Consider the following 23,181-nt stretch of genomic DNA (forward strand, 5'->3'; position numbering starts at 1 on the left):
CCCACAAGCTGGAGTTCCCGAGACCACCAAAGGCGGGGAGCCACCATGGCAGGGGTGCAGGGGGGGAGGCTGGACTGAATGACCTCTGGGGACCCTCCATTCTGTGATTAAAACAAGACCTGGGCTGGTCAAACCACCCGTTGCCCAGGATTAGCCCGGCAGATTCCCTCTCGGTTAGGCCCTTGGCTGTTAATGGCAACAACAGGGGCCTCCGAAGCTGCCTCCCACCGAGTCAGAACATTGGCCCCTCTTGCTCAGGGTCATCTGCTCTGGCTGGCCGCAGTTCCTCCTCCAAGGCTTCAGGGCTGCTGCTGGGGATCCAGCCCAGACCTTCTGCAGGCAAAGGAGGGGAGCTCCAGCCCCACGGCCAAAGGTGGCATCTGTGGGTCTCCCTCCAGGCACTGACTACACCAAGGCCTGCTGGGCTTCAGTCGGCTGGCTGTCGGGATGCCCTCCCCCCCCATGATGCACCCCTCCAAGGAATGTGGGTGTTGAGCCTTCTGGGTGGGCCTGGCAGCAGCGCAACCTGAGAGAGGGTCTGGGGAGTTTGGGCTGCAGGGCTGCCCTACCCCTCCCCCCACCCCAAAAACCCCTGTCCCTTCTCACCCACTACCCTGCCAGGCAGAACACAGGGAAGGGGGGCCGTGGGGGGCAGTAGAGGGGAGGAGAGATGGCCACAGAAGGCCCTTGGTTAAACCCACAAGCCCCCGGATGCCCTGCCCTGCCCCACATTAAGGGAGGGGGCTGGGCTTCCTCTGCCCCCCACCCCTCCATTCAGGCTCTGGACTTTCAAAACACAAAAAGAGATTCTGCCAAGAAGGTGCGAGAAAGAGGGGAGGGAGGGAGGGAGAGCTGTGTGGGGACTGGGGGGCCCTTGGGCTTGGGCTTGGGCTTGGGTTGGGGGAACCATGCAGAAAGGCAGAGATTAGATTTGTCCCTGCCAGGTTTGCCCCTCCCCCCTACTAACCATGACGAGGTTGTCGGTGCCATTAATAACCTCCCGAGTTCTGTACAGCCCAGCTCCGAAGATGGGGAGGAAGTACCTGATTTGGTATTCCAGCATCGGCTGCACCTGGAGGGAAGGAAGAAGCAGAGGCCGTTGCTGGCTATTGCTCTTGCGGAGGACGGGGTGGCAAGGAAGGAGAGGGGGGCTGCCCGGAGAGTGGCTTGGCTCCCTCCTTGGGGGCTGGAGGGACCCTGGGGATGGGGCCCCCTTGCCCCGCGAAGCCTGGAGAAGCCAGCAGGTCCCCTTGTGGGCTTGTCACCTGACGAGTGGGGCTCTTCCCGAAAGGTGGCCCCTTTCCCAGATGCAGCAGGGTTAAGGGCCAGGGATGGGCTCAACTGGCCCGACCAAAGCACCTGGCAGGTGGGGCTGGGGGCTGGGTTGTTTCTCACCAGCTCAGCGATAAGCTGAACCCTTGGAGTGGCCGGTTGGCGGGGGGACCACCCTCCAGGGATCACCTGAATCTTCATCTCTTCCATGGAGAAGGATGCTTGGATGGAAGCCGCAGAGAGGAAGAAGGGACAGTCTCCAAGGAGCTGCTGCTGCTGCTGCTGCTGTGCAGGGGAAGAGTCAGATGCAAAGCCAGGCGGAAAGGTGCCCCTTTTATCTGTGGGGAGCACGCCCCATGGCTGGGAAGGAGGAAGAAGAAGGCGGTTCAGTCAGGTGGGGAGGAAACACATTCCAGTTTTAAATGATGTTGATGTTTGTTTAAATGATTGTAATTGTTTAAATGATTTAAATTGTAAACTGCCCAGAGACGCAGCAGCGATCGAGGAAGATGCTGAAAGGCATCATCTCAGACTGCGCGGGAGGAGGCCATGGCCAACCCCTCCTGCCAAGGAAAACCACAGGGCTCTGTCTGTGGGCGCCAGGAGTTGAAATCGACGTGACGGCACACTTGGCCTTACCTTAGAACTATGTTAAGTACAGAACTAATAAATCCCAGAGCATCCCAGGATGCGGTTGCGGCAGGATGAGGGGCCAGTTGCCAGCTCCTGACTCAGCAAGAGCAGCAGGACACGAGGGAGGTGCCAACTGGCCAGGCTCGGCTTCAGGCTCGACTAAACGGGGCCCGGAATGGTTCGATGGGGAGGCCAGGGAGTGGGGCCGGGAGGAGCCCCTACCCCCCCCTGCCGCTGCCTCCTCTAAAGGCATGGAGGCCGTCAGATGCCACTTTCGTTAGCTACCCCCACACCCGTTGCCTTCACCATTAGGATTAGGGATGCCCTTTACTTGTAAAAGGAAAGGACATCCCTAATTCCCCTTGACATGATACCTGAGCCAGCCCGTGAGCTGGTTCTTGGGATCGGGGCCTGGTCTAGTTTGAACTCGGACCACTGAATCGGGCTGGCTCGAGTCGAGCCCGGCTTGAAGTGAGCCAGCTGACAAATCCCTAATGCATTGTGGGATATCTGGAGGCTGGGCTTCGTTCCCCCAGCCTCCAGATGGCTGTGTCACTCGCTGAAGTGCAGATCATGTGGGTGCGTGGTGGTGGGGGCAGCGCTTCAGAAGAACTGATGGTCATGTGGGGGAGGTAGGAACGATCCTTCTTTCCTCCCAGGAAATGGTTGTGAGAATGACCTCATTCTAGAACGAATGATCCTAAGTGAAATTCTATGGAGAGCGTTGGACTTTTTACCCGGTGGAAACTGGGCAGTCGCTGCAAGGGCTGAGAACTGCTCTCAGAGTAGTCACAAAGAGCAGGGCATGTTGCTTAGATCAGGGGTCTTGCCAAAGCAACAAGGGACAGCTTCAGACATTTTGGAGGTGCCACTGAAATTTCCCTTCAAGTGAAGCTCAAGGTGAAATGACGACACTGTCGAAGGGGAGAAGAAGTGTGGAGGCAGCGGGGCCTGGACGGACTTGGGAAAGCCCATCCGCCCTGTCTCCCTCTGGGCAGCTCCCCCCATGATGGCTGGCTTTGAGTGGCAGAAGAAAGACACACATGCCTGTGACGTGGGGCAGGAGGAGCAAGTGGCAACTGGGGGGGGGGAGGCCAAGAGCGGGAAACACCAACTTGGTCTGTTGTGGTTGGGGAGGTGGGGGGAGGAGGGGAGCAAGTCCTGGCTCTGATTGGTCCCTCTGGCCTTTTTGTGATGTGATAAGGATCTGCTGGAAATACACCTGGACCACACATTTGGGGCACAATTCTACCCAGCAGCGCCACCGCCAGGCCTGTCGTCAAAGGGCTGAGGGAGAGACGGAATGCCACGCACTGGGGACTCTCCCCTCAAGACGGAGGAGCGGACATCCGTATCCATGCTGGTGGTGTGCGTGCTCAGGGCAGCAGTCTGCGTCCCGTGGACAGCGCCGTGCTCAATCCAGTTTCCAAGTGGGGACAAGGACACACCAAGTGCCACCGTGAACCATCTGCAGCAGCCTCTGTGCCCCACCTGGAGTGGCCAGTTGGGGGGGGATGATTCTCCTCCTCCTCCACCAGCAGCACCCCTGGAAGCCACAGAGGCATCCTTGGGAGCCACCAAAAAGGGACCTGCAGTGGCTGCTGCCTCTGGGCTGCCCCTTCAGCAAAGGGACGCAGGAGGTGTTGGCGACCCACAATCCACCATGCGCCACAGGCTTGGATTGGGCCACAATGAGAGGGAACCAAGGGGTGACGGGAGAGAAGAGAAGATAGAATAAGGTGTTGGAAGTAAAGGTTGGATCTGGATCTGCTGTCTCCCCCTCCCCAATTATTAGCGTGGACATTTTGAATTGCTTTAAGAGCAAAGCTGCTAGGATTTAAAGCAATTCAAAGTGTCCACGCTATGGCAATTGGAAACCCACACCAGATATGTCACTGTGGATCAGATCCAAGGGTCCTTTCGTCTTCCTTTCACTCTGCTTTGGGAATGGCTTGTTTACTGCTTTGAACTCGAGACAAGAAACACAGTTAGTTACAGTATCACATGGTACAAAATCAATGCCATTAGCTAATCCCTGTTCCTTCATGTTTTGAATTGATTCAACACTTCTGTGTCCTAGTCTTCTGTGCCATAATTGTAAGCAGTTTCCATGCTGACACAACTTGGCTAGGTTCACTACATTAGGCTGGTATGCCTCAGGTCTGGACTGGGCTGGTCTTTCTCTGTCTGTAAATTGCTGTTCCACATGATTGTTGGAAGTAAAGGTTGGATCTTTACTTCCAACATAAGGTGCCAAGGAAGCTGTTCTGGTAAAAACTCATCTGCCTCCTTCCCTTTCACAACAATCTTAATGGATAATGACCATTGGCACAAGTTAGCTCACTTCAGCTTTAAACCTTCACACGTCTGCCATCTTGAAGTGGGGTGGATGACATCACCACAAACTACACCGCTGAGGCCTCCCTAGGCGTCTCTCACTACAACAGTGCCAGATTGGGTTCAAATCGGTTTTGCAGTCCACAAGTTAGCCCACATGTGCCCTCAACCATTCACACGCCCGCCATCTTGGATCAAGGTGGATGACCAAATTACAAACTGCACCATTGAGCTGTTCCTCTGTGTCCCTACAGCTGTAGCATATTTAGTTCCAATCGGTGAGGCAGTTCACAAGTTAGCTCACTTGCACTTCAAATGTTTACATGCCCACCATCTTGGATCAGGGTGGATGACATCATCCCGAATTGCGCCATTGAGATGTCCCTGTGTGGACCTACAACTGTACCCCCCGATTTGGTTCATATTGGTCCAGGCGCGTAGTTGGTAGTCACACACAAACACAAACACACACACACACACACACACACACACATTCACTCCAACACATACCCAATTCCGGGTGATCTCGTAAGCTTCCTCTCTTTAAGGAAAGTAGGCTAAAGACGGCCAGTGCAAGAGGAGACTCCCAGGAGTCTGGTTTGGGTCCCAGGAAGAAGGAAAGCAGCTGCCAAGGGAAGGCACCAGCAGCAGCGGCAAAGCAGCAAACAGGGCCCTGCAAGCCAGAGGGCAGGAGACATCTCGGCTGGGTCCCTCCTCTGGCTCCCACCTCCTCCTCACTTGAGAGCCTCACGGCCTGCAGGCAGCGCAGGAGAGAGAGGAGCTGCCCACCATGATGCAGCGTGTGACAGGGGGCTGCTGTGGACTTTGGAGGCCCCCCCAAGAAGCTGTGCAGAAGCAGCAGCAGTCCTGCCCTTCCCCTGTTCATGACAACCCCACGCGGAAGCACTGCTGCTCCCACAAGCGCAGCTTCGGAAGAGCATCCTCCGGGCGGCCTTGGAAGTCCTCTGCAGCAGCCTCCGGGGTGCAGCGTTAGGGACCCAGATCGCTGTGCCTCAGCGCCATGGGCCTCTCAAGCGTAGCCGCGGGTCCTAAGGAGCGGGGCGGGGAGTGTGTGCCAAGGGGGCCAGCTCAGGGGCTGCTCTCTCAGGCGAGGAGGTGGTAGAAATGGTGCCGTCCAGCTGGCCCACCCCTCATAGTGCCCCTTGTTCCTGTCAGTTTAAGGACCACGGGAAAGGGAGACGTGCAGGTGCTCAGCTACTCCCAGCGCAGGGGTGATTCTGGACCTTCCCAGGGGACCCTGACTGGAGCCGGGATCTCTCCCCTGCATGGCAGGAGTGAAGCCCCAGGCAATATCCCGGAGAAGGCTCTGCTTCGTGCTGATTTGCCCACAGTAGCTCAGGAGCTCAAAAACCTGAAAGGACGAACATAAAAAGACATAAAAGGTTTTCGCTTCCCCCTTGATGTGCATGAATCAACCCACAAGCAGGAATCCAACGTCACAATACCTGTTTCCTTACCACACCAACTCCTCTGCTTCCTCACAACCTTGCCAGAAACAGCCAATTAACCTTCCCTGCCTCCCACACCCTGGGGCAGCTGAGCAGGCACGGAGTGCTCTCCCGGGGCTCAGGCAGGAGTCTTGCCAGCCCTTCTTGGAGATGCTGCCGCCAGGAGTTGAGGCTGGCGGGACCTTCTGCACAGGAACCGGGGGCTCTTCCACTGAGCTGTGGCCTCATCTGACCCCCAGCCTCATGGTGGTCTTGCCTGCGGGAGGCACACCTGCCTCAGAGTCCCGGCTCTCTCTCCTCCCCCTGCCCCTCTCCCCATCCGAGGGCTCACGGCCTGCCAAAGGTATCCCCCCACCTAAAGCAGCCCAGTCATTCCATCCGCTGCAGCTCCTTGTTCTGACATCAGGCCGACTCAGCCTCTCCTGTTCCTTCTCTCCCCTCGGCATACACAACCCATAAAACAAATTCGTCATTTCAGCCGCCTCACGAGCTCCCTTCAGCACACGACACCCTACCCTATCAAGTATGAGTTCCAAGCAGAAACTATCGTTTCAAGCATTCGCTTTAACTGGTTCATTCCCCATGGGGATTTCATTCTCCTCGCCCCCATTTGGTGCCTGTGCTGGGTTTTCTGCAGGGCTTAGTCCTTGGGTCACGGAAGCCAGGCCCTCGCTACTGGTCTGGACACTCAAGGGTTCTCTGGAGGGCAACCTTGGGGACACTCTCCAGCATGTCCTGGATACGACCTCTGACTCCCCCCACCCCGAAGGGGTCGGAGAGTTCGTCCTCCTCCCCGGGCAGAGACTGAGGCTCAGAAGATGAAGGCTGGGGTGGGGGACCCATTCAGCCCCTCCGTGGTGTCCCTTTTGAGGCAGCGCAGCCGAAACAGCACCCAGCATCCCACAGGAGGCCGCACCGTGGATTTCTCCAGCGGCCTTTCTCCACTGCTGCCTCCATTGCTCTGCGTGTGGCTTCTGTGGGGGATCAGCACGTGCCTCTTTCCTCGAAACCTGTGTGCCTAATTTACGCAGAGCATTCTGAGAGGGAAGGGAGCGGCTACCAATTAGGCCATCTGCTCCTGCCCCTGGGTAGCTTCTGCTGTCCTCAAAATGAAAGGCGGCAGCAGGTCTGGCTGCAGAGGAACTAGACCAGGGGCGTAACTATAATAGGGCAAGGGGAGACAGTTGTCTGGGGGCCCCTGCCTTGGGGGGCCCCCAGAAGCAAGTCACATGACCGACTCCCCCAGCCGCACACCCGCCCGGGCTTCATTCAGTTGTATTCATCCTCCGAAATTGATGTGAGTGTTAGGACCTGGAGCTACCAGACCAGCATGTCTTTCTCCAGTACCATTAAATGACTTGCATAGTCCACAATTTACAAAACCTTTTAAACATAATTTAGGATGATGTTCTATTCTGGCAAATAGGTGTGTGTGTGTGTGTGTGTGTGTGTGTGTGTGTACACACACACACATATGTTTTTTGTTACCACTATTCAGCCTCATTTAAGATTTCTTTACTTCATGAGCTGAGCTTCAGTGAAGGGGGGCCCATTTTAAAATCTCCTCTCTGAGCCCACTCCAAACTTGCTACCCCCCTGAACTAGACGGCCTCTAGGGTCGCCACCCCCTTCTTTCTCAGAAGGCTCCGTGCAGATGAGCTACGGGGGGGCTTTCCCGGAGACTTGCAGGCCTGCCGAGGCCCCGGCTCTTCCTTGCCTTCTCAAAGATGGCCGTGGACCTGAGGACTCGGGATGGGAGAGCTGTGTTCTGCTGCTGGGTGTCCTGCTCGCCAGAAGGCCGGCAGCTGGCAGAGCTGCTCAGGGGGCACTCTTTTCCGTCGGCACGAGGGCGGCACACGGCCAGGTGCTTCTCTCTGCTGCCCCTGTGGGTCCTGCTGGCCTCACCGCTCCACAGGCTTATGAGGAGCCTGCACAGAAGGAGGGGTGTCGGCCCAGCTCTGGGAAGCATTCCATTCTGTGCGTGCACACCTCCGTGCCATGGAAGGTCTGCAACATACCCCCCCCCCGCACACACACACCGTCTGCTCAAGCTTCTCTGACTCCTGCGTAACTCAGGACAGGGCAGGAGGGACTGGTCAGTTACCCTTTGGTTTCAACCAAGGAACAAACTAAAGGAACATCCTGTGTTTGATTTGATGGGTTTTTTTAAAAGTCTCTTGCTTTGCTGGTCCGTTGTTGTTCCTCCTGGAGTCTCGCCTCAATCTCTTTCCTTGTGATTTCAATCCCTTGGTTCTAGTCTGACCCTCCGAAGCCATGAAGGGCTGCCGCTTCTGTGTGAGAGCCCTGCCGGTACCTGAATCTTCTCTTCTCCGGGCTAAACGTATCCAGTCCTGCACAAAGTGCAGGTAATTCCCTGTTCCCAGCAGGAAATGGCATCTGAGCATGTGCAGAGGCCATTTTGAGAGGTCAATCACATGTGCCATTTTGTCGCTCCTCACAATCTGTTGTGCATTTCACTACCCTAAATCGTTGAGTGTCACCTGCAAATTTGGCCCCTTGGCTGCTTACCCCAACGTCTAGATCACTGATGAACAAGTTAAAGAGCACTGGTCCCAGTACTGATCCCGGGGGGACCCCACTCCTTCCCTCCGTTGTGAAAACTGCCCATTTATTCCCACTCTCTGTTTCCTGTCCCTTCATCCAGTCACGGATCCACAGATGCACGTGTTCCCTCATCCCATGACTGCTAAGTTTACTCAAGAGCTTTTGGTGGAGAACTTTGTCAAAAGCATAATGGACGTCCAATTATACTATGTCCACGTGCCTGTTGACACTCTCAAAGAACTCCAAAAGGTTAGTGAGGGAAGATTTTCCCTTGCAGAAGCCATGCTGGTTCTCCTTTAGCAAGGCCTGTTCATCTAGGTATTTTTGTCCTTCAGTCTGCTTTCCATCAATTTGCCCAGCACCGAACTTAAGGTAACTGGCCTTCAATTTCCTGGGGACCTCCCCCCCCTTCTTACTGGATCCCTTCATGGAAACTGGAGTTACATTAGCTCCTTTCCAGTCCTTTGGCACAGATCCTGATTGTAGGGCCAATTTACATATGATTGCTAGGAGACCAGCAATTCCTCATTTGAGTTCCTTCAGAACTCTGGGGTGGATGCCCTCGGGCCCTGGAGATTTGTTAATTTTTAGTTTTTCAGGACAGTTTAGAATATTGTCGCTCGACACCTGAAATGGACCCAGTTCTTCAGCCTCCAAGCCCAAGAAGCTCAGTTCCAGAGTGGCTATATGATCAGCAGCGGTGCACCTAGGTACAGAGGAAGCTGCCATATACAGAGTCAGACCTCCAGGCTCTGGCCAGCAGCCACAGGCAGCTAGACGAAGGTAAGAGCAAAGACGAAGGTGTGAGTGCTCCTCTTTGGGGATCGCCATGTGTACGTGAAAAGCAAGACTGGTGTCATGAGCATCTGTAAAGAGCCCATTAAGTGCCAAGCCTAACAAATCACTGCTCCAGCTGGAGGCATGAAATTACAGGCTGTGGATGGTTCAAATGGAGATGGAATCACGGCGTCTTGGAAATGCTCCTTGGAACTAAACAAGCGGCAAGACTGCCCAGAGGTGATTGTCTGGCTGGGAGAAAATTCTGCCCATCAGTCTCTCTGGCACCTGGATTCAGACTCTGATGGTGATCAGGCTTGGGTAGTTGGTTGCTGCTCCCACACCCAGGTGCCCTGGACCACTCCGAGAGTCTGAGGAAGGAGGGATACTCCCGAGGAAGGCAGAAACTGCTGCTCGGCAGGCTGACTCAACAAGAACATGCTTCAAAACTCTGCCTGCAGCCTCAACCCCACAGTTAGGGGCGGGCAGAGTGCTGCTGTTGTTGTGAGCCAAGCCTGACTTGCACACTAGATCTGCTCCGGAGCTAGCATAGGGAATCAGGCCTGTCTCACCAGCGTCCCAAAGTGACCAGTTCTTTATACGGTGACCATGTATAGTCTGGGCTGGAAGACAGAAAGAAGACCAAATAGGCTCACATAATTCAATGGGCTTTATTGCGTATAGCAAGATTTGTTGGAGATGAACTCCCAGTGCATCGACCTTTTGCACCAACTATCCTTTTCTGCTGCTATATAGGGCAGTCTGGCCCAAGGGCCTGGGGGAAGAAGACCGAAGGAACAGCTTGGGTGGGGCAAGTATGTGTGACGGAGACCTGGTTGGATGCGCTTGGCGGGGTTGGTCTCTCTCAGCTTTGTCCTCCAGGTTTCCAGATCGTGCAGCAGCCCCGCCTCGAGGGTCGGGGAGGAGGTGTTGCAGTCATCTTTCGAGAGACTCTCCCCGTTTCCAGGTGCCCGGTCAGGCAATCTCAGAATTTCGAGTGTTTGTCCTTGAGGGTGGGCCTCCGAGATAGGCTGGGGATTCTGTTGGTGTACCGACCACCCCGCTGCACTTCAGTCTCCCTACCTGAGCTGGCGAGGGTGGTCTCGGAGGTGGCCTTGGGTTCCCCCAGGCTTATTGTTTTGGGGGATTTCAATGTCCATGCTGAGGCCCCCCCCAAGTGGGTGCAGCTCAGGATTTCATGGCCTCCATGGCAACCATGGGCCTGTCTCAATTGTTATCGGGCCCTACCCACGTGGCAGGACACACTCTGGATCTGGTTTTTGCCGACTGGGAAATAAATGATCTGGAGGTGGGGGAATTTAAGACCACTCCCTTGTCATGGACAGATCATCATCTGGTGGGGTTTAGTTTGACTGCTCCGTCTGCCCTCTGCAGGGGTGGTGGGCCGATTAGGATGGTCCGCCCCCGGAGGCTTATGGATCCGCTTGGATTCCAGACAGCCCTCGGGGAGTTTCCAGTGTCCAGAGCTGGTGACCCTGTCGAGGCCCTGGTTGATCTCTGGAATGGAGAGATGGCCCGGGCTGTTGACACGGTTGCCCCCAAGCACCCTCTCCTGCTTGGTGGAGCCCGATCTGCTCCTTGGTTTTCCTCGGAGCTTAGGGCGATGAAGCAACTCGGGCGACGGCTGGAACGACGCTGGAGGAAGTGTCGTCACAAATCTGACCGAACACGGGCTAGAGCCCATTTTAGGGACTACTCTGTGGTGGTGGGGGCGGCGAAGAAATGCTTTTTCTCCGCCTCCATTGCATCTGCTCAGTGCAGACAAACAGAGCTGTTTCGTGTGGTAAAAACCTTGTTTCACACATCCCCCCAGACAATGGGGGAGGAGTCATCTACAGCTCTTTGTGATCAGTTTGCCTGTCACTTTGCAGATAAAGTCGCTCGCATCCGTGCTGACCTGGACTCCAGAGTTTTGGCAGTTCCGGCAGACGTGCCTTTGGTACCATCTGGTCCCATTGTGTTGGATTCTTTTCAGTTGGTGTGGCCTGAGGATGTGGACAAGATCCTGGGCAGTGTGCGGGTGACTTCGTGCTCTCTTGACCCTTGCCCTTCATGGCTAATAAAAGCTGCCAGGGAGGGGACAGGCAGATGGCTGGAGGTGATCATTAATGCTTCATTAAGGGAGGGCAGGATGCCATCGTGCCTCAAGGAGGCGGTGGTAAGACCACTATTAAAAAAGCCCTCCCTTGATCCCTCCATCCTGGACAACTATAGACCTGTGTCTAACCTTCCCTTCTTGGGCAAGGTAATGGAGCGTGTGGTAGCGTCCCAGCTGCAGAGGGTCTTGGATGATACGGATTATCTGGACCCTTTTCAATCTGGCTTCCGCCCCGGGTATGGGAATGAGACTGCCTTGGTCGCTCTAGTGGATGACCTACGCTGGGAACTAGACAGGGGGAGTGCGTCCCTGTTGGTTCTGCTGGACCTCTCGGCGGCGTTCGATACCATAGACCATGGTATCCTTCTGGGCCGCCTCTCGAGTATGGGAATCGGAGGCACTGCGTTGCAGTGGTTGCGGTCCTTTCTTGAGGGGAGGGTTCAGAAGGTGGTGCTGGGGGACTACTGCTCGGCCCCGTGGCCGTTGGCCTGTGGGGTCCCGCAGGGATCGGTCTTGTCCCCCATGCTGTTTAACATCTACATGAAGCCGCTGGGAGAGGTCATCCGGGGATTTGGACTGAGTTGTCAGCAATATGCGGATGACACTCAGCTCTATCTCTCCTTGTCATCTGATCCTAGGGAGGCGGTGGATGTCCTGAATCGGGGGCTGGAGGCCGTGATGGGTTGGATGTGGGCTAACAAACTGAAATTGAATCCGGTAAGACGGAGGTACCGTTGGTCAGTAGGAGAGCCAAACGGGATGAGGAGATTTTACCGGTTCTGGATGGGGTTGCACTCCCCTTGAAGGAGCAAGTACGCAACTTGGGGGGACTACTGGACCCGGCTGTGCTTTTGGAAGCCCAGGTGGAGGCGGTGGCCAGGGGTGCCTTTGCACGGCTTCGGCTAGTGCGCCAGCTGCGTCCCTTTCTTGAGAAGGCAGATCTGGCAACGGTTACCCACGCCTTAGTCATGTCACGGCTGGATTCCTGTAACGCGCTCTACGTGGGGCTGCCCTTGAAGAATATCCGGAAACTGCAGCTAGTGCAAAACGCGGCAGTGAGGGTTTTATCTGGAGCTGCCCATTGGGAACATATCACCCCCATTTTGAAAGAGCTGCAGTGGCTGCTGGTTCGTTTCCGGGTCCAATTCAAGGTGCTGGTTTTGACCTTTAAAGCCCTAAACGGTTTGGGCCCGGGGTATTTGAGGGACCGCCTGCTCCCAAGGGTTGCTGCCCGCCTGACGAGGACATCTGAGGGGCCCTGCTCCGGGTGCCGACAATGAGGGAGGCCCGGCTGTCATGCACTTGGGACAGGGCCTTCTCTGTTGCTGCTCCTAGACTCTGGAATGCTCTCCCAGTGGCCATTCATTCCTCGGACTCCATCACAGCTTTTAGAAAGCTTGTAAAGACTTGGCTTTTTACCCAGGCTTTTACATAATCGTTTTTACTGCTGCTTCTGTGTGTTTTTACCTGTTGTATTGTTTTTATGCCTGTTTTTATATGTTTTTATACTTTTAGCGTGATGTTTTTATTGTCTTTTTATTGTCTGTTTTTAACTTTTGTAAACCGCCTTGGTGTTGTCTTTTAACGAAAGGCGGTATATAAATGCAAAAATAAATAAATAAATAAAATCCTGGTGACCATTAGGCGCTCTGGGGGTGGAGGTAGTGAGTAAGGGTCTCCCTGCCTGTTCTACCTGTCCCTACTCTATGACCCCTGATCTGACTCTGCAGCACTTCCTGGGCTGAGTCACAATCCTTTTTCTCTTAGATAACAGAGGGAAACATCTCTCTGCCCCCTTACCTATTCATTAATATGTAGTCCTTTATGTTAGGGTTAGGACTTTCCTATCTAAGTGTATTTGACCAATAAATATTTAGTGTTTAGTCATACAAGGATCTCCATGCGTTTTCTCTAAATAGCTGCAATATCCAAACCATCCTCTGCTACCTACTCTGTAACTGGAGTGTGTGCTCATTCCTTAGTGCTCTGCTGTTTTACCTATTGTGGGTAAAAATCAACAACCTCTAACAGGGTTATGGGCCCAGCAGGAGCAACAGGCTTCTAGCCCCAAGCGGAGTTTATTTATTTATTTTCATTTTGAAAGTGCGGCTGAGTTAGTTAGGAACTGCAGCATGGTTCCTGTGACTACAGCCTACTCAGGGATGGCTCCTTCTTTTCCCAAATTGAATGGCAATAACTATGAAACCTGGGCCCTCAATATGAAAGCGATCTTCATGACAAAAGGAATCTTTGAAGTGCTCACGGAGGGACGGCCAGCCCAAGATGAAGCTGCTCAAGCCTCGTGGGACAATAAAACCCAACAAGCGTATGGCCTTTTAATTTTGAGTATAAGCGATGATTTATTGATCTATGTGTGGGATACTGATTTAGCCTCAGAAGCGTGGGATAGACTGAAAAAGCAATGTGGCCAAGTCTCTGCAAATGCAGCTCTTCTCCTGAAAAAAGGCTATGTGAAAGCAAACTGCAGGAAGGGGGAGACTTTGAAGCCCACATAGCAAATATCTTAGAGATTAACAGGCTTTTGAAGAATAACCAATGTGAATTGAATGAAACTATTCTAATTGGGGCAATCCTACAATCCCTGCCTAAAAGTTTTGAACCCCTTATTGTCGCTTTTGAACTGTCTCACTGTGAACTGAAGGTTGATTCAGTCGTGTCCAGCCTTAGAAATTTTAATATAAAGTTGCAGCAGGAGAAATTTGAAAGCGATGGCACTCTGGCACATTTCAGCAGGCAAAGTGATTCCAGCATTAGCAAGCAAAGTAGCCTCAGTGACTCATCAGCATATAATTCCAAGAGCAGGAAACTCAGAGGGCACAGACCTGGTCACCATGGCAATGAAGTAAACACAGGGATGAGTCATGGCGACAAACAAAGAGGGGCGGAGGAGAAGCAGGGGCAAGGTGGCTTATGTGAAAGGGAGAGCAATGCCAAAAGCTACATTACTTTAAAAGAGCCAGCAAAGGGTCACACTTTCATCCTGGACTCAGGTGCATCCCAGAATATAATCTGTGATCGCAATATATTTGTCGAACTCGATAAAAGCCACAGATCTGTTGTGACCTTAGCAGATTCAAGGAAGCTAAGCGTGGCTGGCAAGGGGACAGCAAAGATACTTTGTGGCTCTGCTGCTGAAGCTTATGAGGTTAAGATAACTGATGCACTTTTCGTGCCAGAGATGCAAGTCAACTTGATTTCAATTGGGCATGGACTCAAGAAGGGGTGTAAAGCAATTTTTGAAAATGAAGCATGCTACATCTCTAAAGGTGATGAGTTAATCATGACTGCCCACATGTAGGATGATGGACTTTTTGAAGTAGACTGTGCTACTGCACAAGCAAACGTGGCAAGTAGTTGCCAACACAAAAATTGTGATTTCTCATGGCACAGAAAATTGGGCCACCGAGGCCTAAACTTTGAAACTGACTCCCAAATGAGGGAACTAACCAAGAAATCAGTGCCAGATTCAGAAGGGGCTGGACAACCAGAACCCAAACTGAGGCACTCACAGAGGCATAACAAAGGGGTTCCACCTAACAGACTCTCTCACTCATGGCTAAAGGAGGAGAGATGCAAGAACCCACTACATGGCAAGATATAGAAAGGTTGCCAGCTGATGAAGCTGAGAAGTGGAGAAAAGCAGCAACGGAAGAAATTGATTCCTTGCACAAAAATGAGACTTGGAGACTTGTGGAACTACCCGCTGGAAGAAAGACTGTGGGATGCAAATGGGTCTTCAAAGTCAAGCAGGATGCAGAAGGGGATGTACAGCGCTACAAAGCCAGACTAGTAGCCAAAGGATACTCCCAAATCTGTGGTCAGGACTATGATGAGACTTTTGCACCAGTCGTGAAACACACTAGGGATGTGCGATTCGGTTTGGATCCGAACCGGCCCGGCCCGGTGGTTCGAATCCGAACCAAACCAGGGGTGTTTCGGATCCGAACCGAATCCGAACTGGTTCGGATCAGAACCGGTTCAGATTTTCCGAACCGGTTCGGATGTCCCATTGGCCTGTATAGGCCTTCAAATAAAGTTTGAAGTGCGTCCTCCATTTTGTGGCTCCTTCCTGAAACTTTTGCTCTGGCATCCATTTTGTGAGGCTATTTTTCAGGCATTGCATTGGCTGCGCTATTGATCCTTTGATTGGCCAGAATGAGTCCTTTGCTCCGGTCGGCTGCTTGGCTGTTGCACTGTTGAGAGCTGGCACCCTGTTGGCCGTGGGGGGAGTGCAAAGGTGGGGGCTCCCAAAGGAGGGACTTTCAAACCTATATAAACCAAGCCTCTTGCCTAGAAAATTCTCTTTGGCTGCAGTTATGGGATCATCATCTGAGACCCTTGCTTGCTCCTTTGCTGCTGGTGTCTCTGAGTCCCTGACTGTGTCCTATAGTGTCTCTCTCTCTGTCTCTCTCTCTGTGTGTGTGTTGTTGTGCCACCTTCTATTGTCCATCTGCCCTGTGTCTGTCTGTCTGTCTGTTCTCTTTACTTACTGTACTTTTTTCTTAACTTTCCCCAAATTTCCCTGTTGTTTTTCTTCTGTTGTTTGTCCTCCTTTCCTCACCCCCCCTCACCCTTTCCCCCCCTCTCATACCTCCTCCTTTGGGCATCCCCTCCCCCACTCCCACCCATCTGCATTCTGCATTGCTTTCAAAGTTTCATTTATTGCTGTTTGTGCCTTGCCTTGTTTTTGTTCCACCTTTTGATTTTCATTCCATTGGTTTCATTTATATATTTGCTGCTGTTTTGGTTGGTTGCTTTAATTGTTAACTGATTTGCATTTTGTGCTCTGTTGGTGTTGCCTGCCTGAGTTGGCCCCCCCCCAGAGGATTCTGTTCATATAGCCAATTTTTGTTGTGATTGTCCCATATTATCTATTTTGGTTCTTCTTTGGTGGTGGTTGTGTTTTCCTCCCCGCCCCCCCGAGACTTGCCCAAGTTGCTGCTGCTTGATTCGTTAAATTGGTTTCCTTTGTTCAACTTTTGCATTTGGGTTGCTGATTTGATTTGAGATTGTTCCCTCTGTGTGGCCCCCGTTCCTAACTTGCCCCTCCCATCCAGAAACCCACTCCCCGCCACTCCCGCCCGCTCCCACCCAGATTCTGCCCCCTTGCCACACTAACCCCCCCAAAATACACACCCTCTGGACTTCCCCTCTTCTTTCCCCTGACTCCCTTTACATGCCCCAGAGAACCCTTGCAACACCAACCCCCCCCGAAACACACCCTCTGGTCCCTCCTCTTGGGACCGTGCTGCAGCTGCTGTCCCCCCACACCTGAATCCCCCCTCCCCGCTGCTAAGCTCCCCCCCTCCGTGCTGCTCCTCTTCTCTTCTTTCTCTCTCTCTCTTCTCTCTCTCTCTCTCTCCCCTCTCTCCTCCACCCCTTCACTTCTTCCTCCCACAGCTGCAGCCAGCCACAGTAGCCTACCACCACCTCCGACCTCACCTGGAGGTCCCAGCCATCGGTTTTTTTGGTTTTTTAAAAAGTTGTTCATTTCATTTGTCTCTACTTGGGGGTGAGTTGAGCGACACAAACAGTGTAGTCTCCTGCCCTTCCATCGTTGACCTACCCCGGCTGCCTGTGCCTCGTGCGGCCGCCCTGTCTGTGTCCCAGCCCAGGTGGCTGGCTGGCGGTGGCGCATCCGTGACCAGCAGTGTGCGGCAGGAGAAGGACCGGAAGAAGAGGGGTTAGTGTGTGCACAATTGTGCACCTTTTGTTGCCCCCTTTCCCTCCCTAGGCGGTTTTAAATAGGAACACCCCTATTTGGAAATGCATTTGGGTGTGTGGAGGAGGGACCCTTGGAGATCATGTACTGTTGTGTAACTTGTGTCTTGCTTGATGAAGAAATTGGTTGCTGCTGTGTGTGGTGCATTGCATGCAGGTGGTTTCTTAACAGGTTCCCCCCAACAACTCACTCCACCCCACCCCAGATCATTATGTTTGGAAGATATATGATGATGTTCCATGCTGCCAAGTGTTTGCTGCCTGCTTGCTTGCCTTGGGCAGAGTGGGTTGTCTCTGTGAAAGTGCAGTTGGGTTCTGGAAGTGCAATAATTTGGGTTTTGTGAAGAAATTGAAAGTTCCCAAGCTTTGACTGCTTCCTCCGCCCCCCCCGGTAGGTGCTGTGCCCTCCCCCAAACCATTCTCCCCAAAATAATAAAAAGACTTGCCCCCCACCCCACAACTACTCCACCCAACTGCCCGTGCCACCCACCCCAAGGGGTCCACCCTTTCCCCAATTTAGAAAAAACTACCCAGCCCCATCTCCCCAATCGGCTTAATACCCCAATTTCAAAAGGTTACCCTCCCCCTCACTTCAATTGGCTTTCCCCCCATATCAAAAAGTCTTCCCTTCCCCCCAATTGGCTTTCCCCAACCGAACTCCCCCCCCCCCGCCGGCGCCTCCAAGTCAATTGGCTTTTTTTTTGCCCCTTCCCACCCCTGCCAAATTTTTTTTTGGCCCCTTTCCGGCCTTCCTCTTAAAGTCTCCCTCCTTACCTAAGCAATGTCTGAGCAACGTCGTGAGGGCCTGGTGCCGGTGAGGCCTCGCAGAAGGTTGACAGGCATAGTTGGGAGAGGCTGGGTGTGGGCTGTGCCTGCGGTGGCTGTGGCGCAGAGAGTAGGGAGAGTACGCGGGGAGCCAGAGGATACTCCAGTCCTCCCCATTGGAGAATTTTTTGTCCCAGCTCCGGGTTTCATCCGCAGGCTTGATTCCCCCCCGCCTGCTGTTGGCAATCATGGCAGGGGCATAGGCACTAGTAGGGCTGTGGCGGGTCCCTCCTCGGCGGCACGAGGTGCTGCTGGGGTACCGCCAGTGGTGGTGGTGAAGGAGACTGTGGATGTGGGAGAGCAGGTAGAGGGCGGTGAGGACCGTGCGGCTGGCAGCGATGCAGCCAGATTCTCCCTCCCTCTAGGGCCCCTTCCCGCTATCCTTTCATCACTCAGTGGGTCCCCCCCTCATGAAGCCCGCCACTCTGGGGAATGGTCTGCCGAGGTGGTGGAGGAAAGGCCTGCCTCTCCTCTGCCAGTGAAGCCGGGCACTTCCTCTCGTGTGGAGGGCAGAAGGGGCAGCTTGGGTAGCTGCAGTGGGCAGGCGGCGGCGGCGGCTGCCCCCCCCGGACTGCGGCCACCCTTCGAGAAAAGGCCTAAGACAGCGCCTAGGGCGCAGGAGGCCAAGGGCAGCGGTGTATGGGTGCATTTTGAGGTCTCTCAAGATGACCCATACCATGCCCGCTGTGTCCACTGCAGGATGCAGGTCAGCCGTGACAAGGTTCTGGGGCACCTGGGTATGACAACCATGTGGAGGCACATGGAGCGTCACCACCCAGGTCTCCGTGGACAGGTTGGCAGCGCTAGTGCGCCTTGTGCATCTGCCACTAGGGCGGACAAGGGCAGTGTGCCTGCGCCAGCCAAAAGGCAGGCTACACTGCCAGTCCAGCGGTGGACACAGGTGTCGGGCAGCCAGCGTACTGTTCGTGTGGACCATCATCACCTCACCCGCCTCATAAGGGAGATGATTTCCACCGATGACCAGCCGTTTCAGGTGGTCGAGAACTCCAGCTTCCGCCGGATACTCCAATACCTGGCTCCCGAATACATCGTCCCCCTCAATGACCACGTTCAGGCAGAACGTGGTCCCCTCCCTGTACCGCAAGTGCAGGGAGCTCGTGTCGGCCAGGCTGCGTGCGGCTCTGGTGGGCACCAGTGTGCATTTCACGACTGACCTCTGGACCAGTGTCAGTGGGATGCACGCTGTTTTCCTGGCCCTCACTGCCCACTGGCGGGAACCGGAGAGTGAGGGGACCTCCTTGGGTGATGCTTCCGGGTCCGGCGCTGCTTCCGCTGCACTACAGCACAGGTGGGCCATTCTACACGTGGAGACGATGGACACGAGACACACCAGGGAGGAGGTGGTGGCCATACTCGACCGCCAGATAGAGGAGTGGATTGGGGGGTGTCCACACCTCTCCAGGGGATTCATTTTCACCGACAATGGATCCAACTTTACCTCCAGTGTCGAGACAGTCATGGGCAGTGTGAACATACGATGTATGGCACACACGCTCCTTCTGACCGTCAGGGACGGCCTCGGCCTTAAGGAGCTGAAGGCGTCCCAGGAGAAGGGCCACCCCCGCCCCCAGGTGCTGCTGCTGCCACGGCCATGCTTGTCGAGAAGTCTCGCAAGCTGGCCACCCACTTCCACCGCAGCGAGAAGTCGAGGAGACTGCTTCGCCAGAAGCAGGATGAACTTGGGCTTCCTTGCCACCACATCCCAATGGATGTAGAGATGCGGTGGAACTCCACCTTCCTCCTGTTCCAGCACCTGTTGGAGCAGGAGAGAGCCCTTGTCGCCCTGGCGAGGGACAAGTCCTTGGCCGTCTGCGACCTCTCGAACGCAGAGTGGAAGCAGATGTCCGAGGCGGTGTCGGCACTCGAGCCCTTCCAGTTTGCCATGAAGGGCTTGTGTGGCGACACCACTCCCTTAAGCCAGGCGCTGCCCACAGCTATGGGTCTGGATAAGCTGATGGGTGAACTCCAGATTTCTCTGACCATGCCAGAGGGTCGTGCTCTGGCTGGGAGGCTGAAGTCTGGGGTTGACAGTCGGCTCGTTGTTGAGCTGGGAGAGAGGGAGGAGTATGTCCTCGCTTGTCTCTGTAACCCAGCCATCAAGGGCAATGCCGTTAGTGCCGGTGACTTGCCCAGGTGGAGGGACATCCTGGTACAGAAGGTGAGGGAGGAGTAGGCTGCTAGGGCTCGCAGAGACCAGAATGTTGGTAGTGGTGCGGGGGCAGCCACCCAACCCTCACCCAGCAGCAGCGTGGGCGGCCAGCCGGCGTCAGCTACCACTTCCCCTCCCTCTTCCCAGTCCAGCAGCGTGGCATCCCAGGCAGCGCCAACGCAGCAGCCAGTTGCTCCCACCACGAAATCCGCCCAGTGGTTTCAGCGGGTGTGCTTTGGCACCTTGCCTGGTGTGCGGGAGGCTCGACCTGCCAGGCCCCCCTCCAGTACTGAGCAATGCATTGAGTAGTACTTGGAGGAGCCTGTGGAGGAAGACAGCGCGGACTGTGCACAGTTCTGGGCGACCCGCCGCCAAGTCTGGCCAAACCTGGCAGTGGTTGCTGTGTGCCTCCTCTCCTGCCCCCCAACGAGTGTCCAGAGCGAGCGGGTGTTTTCACGTGCCGGGGACGTGGTGACACTCTCTCGCTCACACTTGGATGGTGGTCTGGTGGACCAGTTGGTCTTCCTCAAGTTCAACCTCCCCCTGCTGGGCTACCCCAAGCTGGAGTTTGAGGCGGGCGAGTGATTACCGTGGGTTGCCCTATGGTTGGTCACCTGCCTGGCTCAATCTCTGTGCTTATCCCTACCCTCCCCCCTTCCACCTCTAGTTGAGCTGACGTGACGGATGCTGAGCCGTGCCAGCCAGTCGCAGCGTGTGCAGTGCCCACACAGATGCAGTGGTAGTAGTAGTAGTAGTGCTGCGACTGGCCAAACGTTTACAACACCCACGCCCACCTAAAAAGAAACCCAATGCTGACCAGCAGCAGCACAGGCCCTTATCTCTCCACCTGTCAGCATTTGGGGACCTGGCGTGGGCATGGCACACTCACCCAAAGTAGCACAGCCCTAATAGTAGTAGACTCAATGGCAGCGGCGGCTATACATTCTTCTGCAGTGTAAATATGTAAATATTAGTATGTAAATAGACATGTAAATATTTTTTTCTTTAAAATCCCATGTTAAAATCAACCCTCAAAATTATGTAAAAGAAAAAATATTGGTAACAAAGGAATAACAAAATGAATGCTGAATGAATTTATTTTTTGAAAAATGTTACCAAAAAATCACGTGTTGGGGGGGTTGGTTTACATGGAAAAAAGAATTTAATATCTTTTTAATGAAACAAATGAATTATCATCTTATGTTCTTGATTGTGGTCACTGTTGATGTTGGCTGATGGCGAAAAAACAAAAATCATCAGAATAGCAATGAACTGGCTGCCAACACAACATATTGATTGATAACTATGCAGGGGAGGGAATTGGGTCTGTGTGTGTGTGTGTGTGTGTGTGGTGCAGGCTGTTTCTTTCTGTTGTGTGTCTGTCTGTCTGTGTGAATGGATGCCTAGCACTGTCTGTGTGTGTGGATGCTTTCTGTAGTGTGTTGTCTGTCTGTCTGTGCTGTGTGTCTACATGTTTTTTTCCTTCCCCCCTGCAAGACTCCCTCCCCCCCATGTCTCCCTCCATTCCTCCCCTCATACTCCCTCCTCCCTCTTCATCACCCTCCTCCCTCCTCCCTTCCACGCCCACCTCACCTACCCACAACCCCGGTCTGGCAAGATGATGAGAATCTCGTCTCTCCCACCGAAACATACACATGATCACGTGTGTGCATAATATGTGGCTGACCAACTCTGAGCCGGACCCTCCTCCCCCTTCAATCCCCTCTGCTGCATCCCTCTCCCCCTCTAACTCCCCGTCCCCTTTCCTCCCCCCTCCCCTCCCCATCCTTCTAGCAGGCAGCACACACACACACACACACACACACACACACACACACACACACACACACAACACACCTGTGGTGGCAAACACCAGCACACATTGCACTCACACTGGTGCCACCACCTGCCTTGGGCCTCTCTGTGTCATTGAGCAAATATGTGGTGGACCAGAACCATTTCTTTCAAGTAAGGCAAAAGGCATGCACTCACTGCGCACAACACGAAGAAGAGGTGAAGACAAGAGACAACTTCTAGAACCAGCAGCAGGTGAGTGTTGTGTTGTGTTGCTTGCCAATGCCATTGCCCATGCTCAATGCTCAGTCTGCTGTAACTAAACTAACTATCATCCTCACACGCAGCTCGGCTCTGCTGCACTCACTAAACACTACAGCTGGTGGTAAAAGTCCTGAATTTTAACTTTCAAATCTGTGCTAGGATTGCCTCGCCTCCTCCTGCCTGTAATTATGCCCTCTCCCCTTGCACTTGCTTCGTGACGGGTTGGCGTGCGTGCGCCGTCTACTTAGCTCTCCTCATGTTGGCTTGGCTTGCTAGGCAGTGGCTGGCAGCAGCTGTTGGCTGTGTGCTATGCTCAGGCTGTGGTGCGTGTGACTGGCAATGTTGGTGTAGCAGCAACACTGGTTGTGGTGGTAGTAGTAGTAGTTGTTGTTGCTGGCCTGGCTGCTGGCCTGTGCTGACTCTGCGCGCTTGGTCTGGTTTGGATCGGTCCCTCTGGCCTGCCTGGACGCAGATGTAGGGTGTGTGTGCATCATCCATGGGGAGGAGGAGCAGCAGAGCAGAGCAGGTTGGCTGGCTTCTGTCTGTCAGGCCTCAGTGGCAGGCACTGAGTGAGGCAGTGGTTTCTTTGGGCATCACATCACCCATCATGCAGAGCAGCAGGTCTGCTGCTCTGCTCCACCTCCTGCTTCTTCTCTCTCTGTGTGTGTGTGTGTGCTGTGCTGTGCTGCTCTACTGCTGCTGCTGGCAGGCAGCGGCAGCAGTGGCCTTTTTGTAAGATCAGAGAGTTGGTGTTGTCTCTCTGTGTATCATCTTAGTTGCTTGGGTAGGTGGTGGTAGGTAGGTATTAAGGTGGACTAACTGGGTGTTACATGTTAGGGCGCCCAGAGAGAGGGGCAAAAAAGCTGGGATGGCAATTGATGGGTGCCCCTAGCATTGGTGGATTTTTGGAAAAGAAAAGAAAAATTCCCATTGGAAAGAAAGGGGATTGTGGGCAGCCCCGGACCTGCCTCTGTGGGGCGGCAGCACCCCCAAAGTGGGTCTGGGGCCATGGCAAAAATGGCCTCAGTCCCTCCCGGCAATCCCCCAGATAGATAGGAGTGATGGTTTTTTAAATTAAGATTTCCTAAGGAATTAAATAACTGTCTCTCTCAGAGCTATGCTGGCTTTACCTTTCACCCACTTTCTATTCTTTCCAAATAGATATTATTTAATGCCTTGGGAAATCTTAATTAAAAAAACCATCAATCCTATCT

Source organism: Hemicordylus capensis, chromosome 3 (assembly GCF_027244095.1).
Source record: "Hemicordylus capensis ecotype Gifberg chromosome 3, rHemCap1.1.pri, whole genome shotgun sequence".
Lineage (NCBI taxonomy): Eukaryota > Metazoa > Chordata > Lepidosauria > Squamata > Cordylidae > Hemicordylus > Hemicordylus capensis.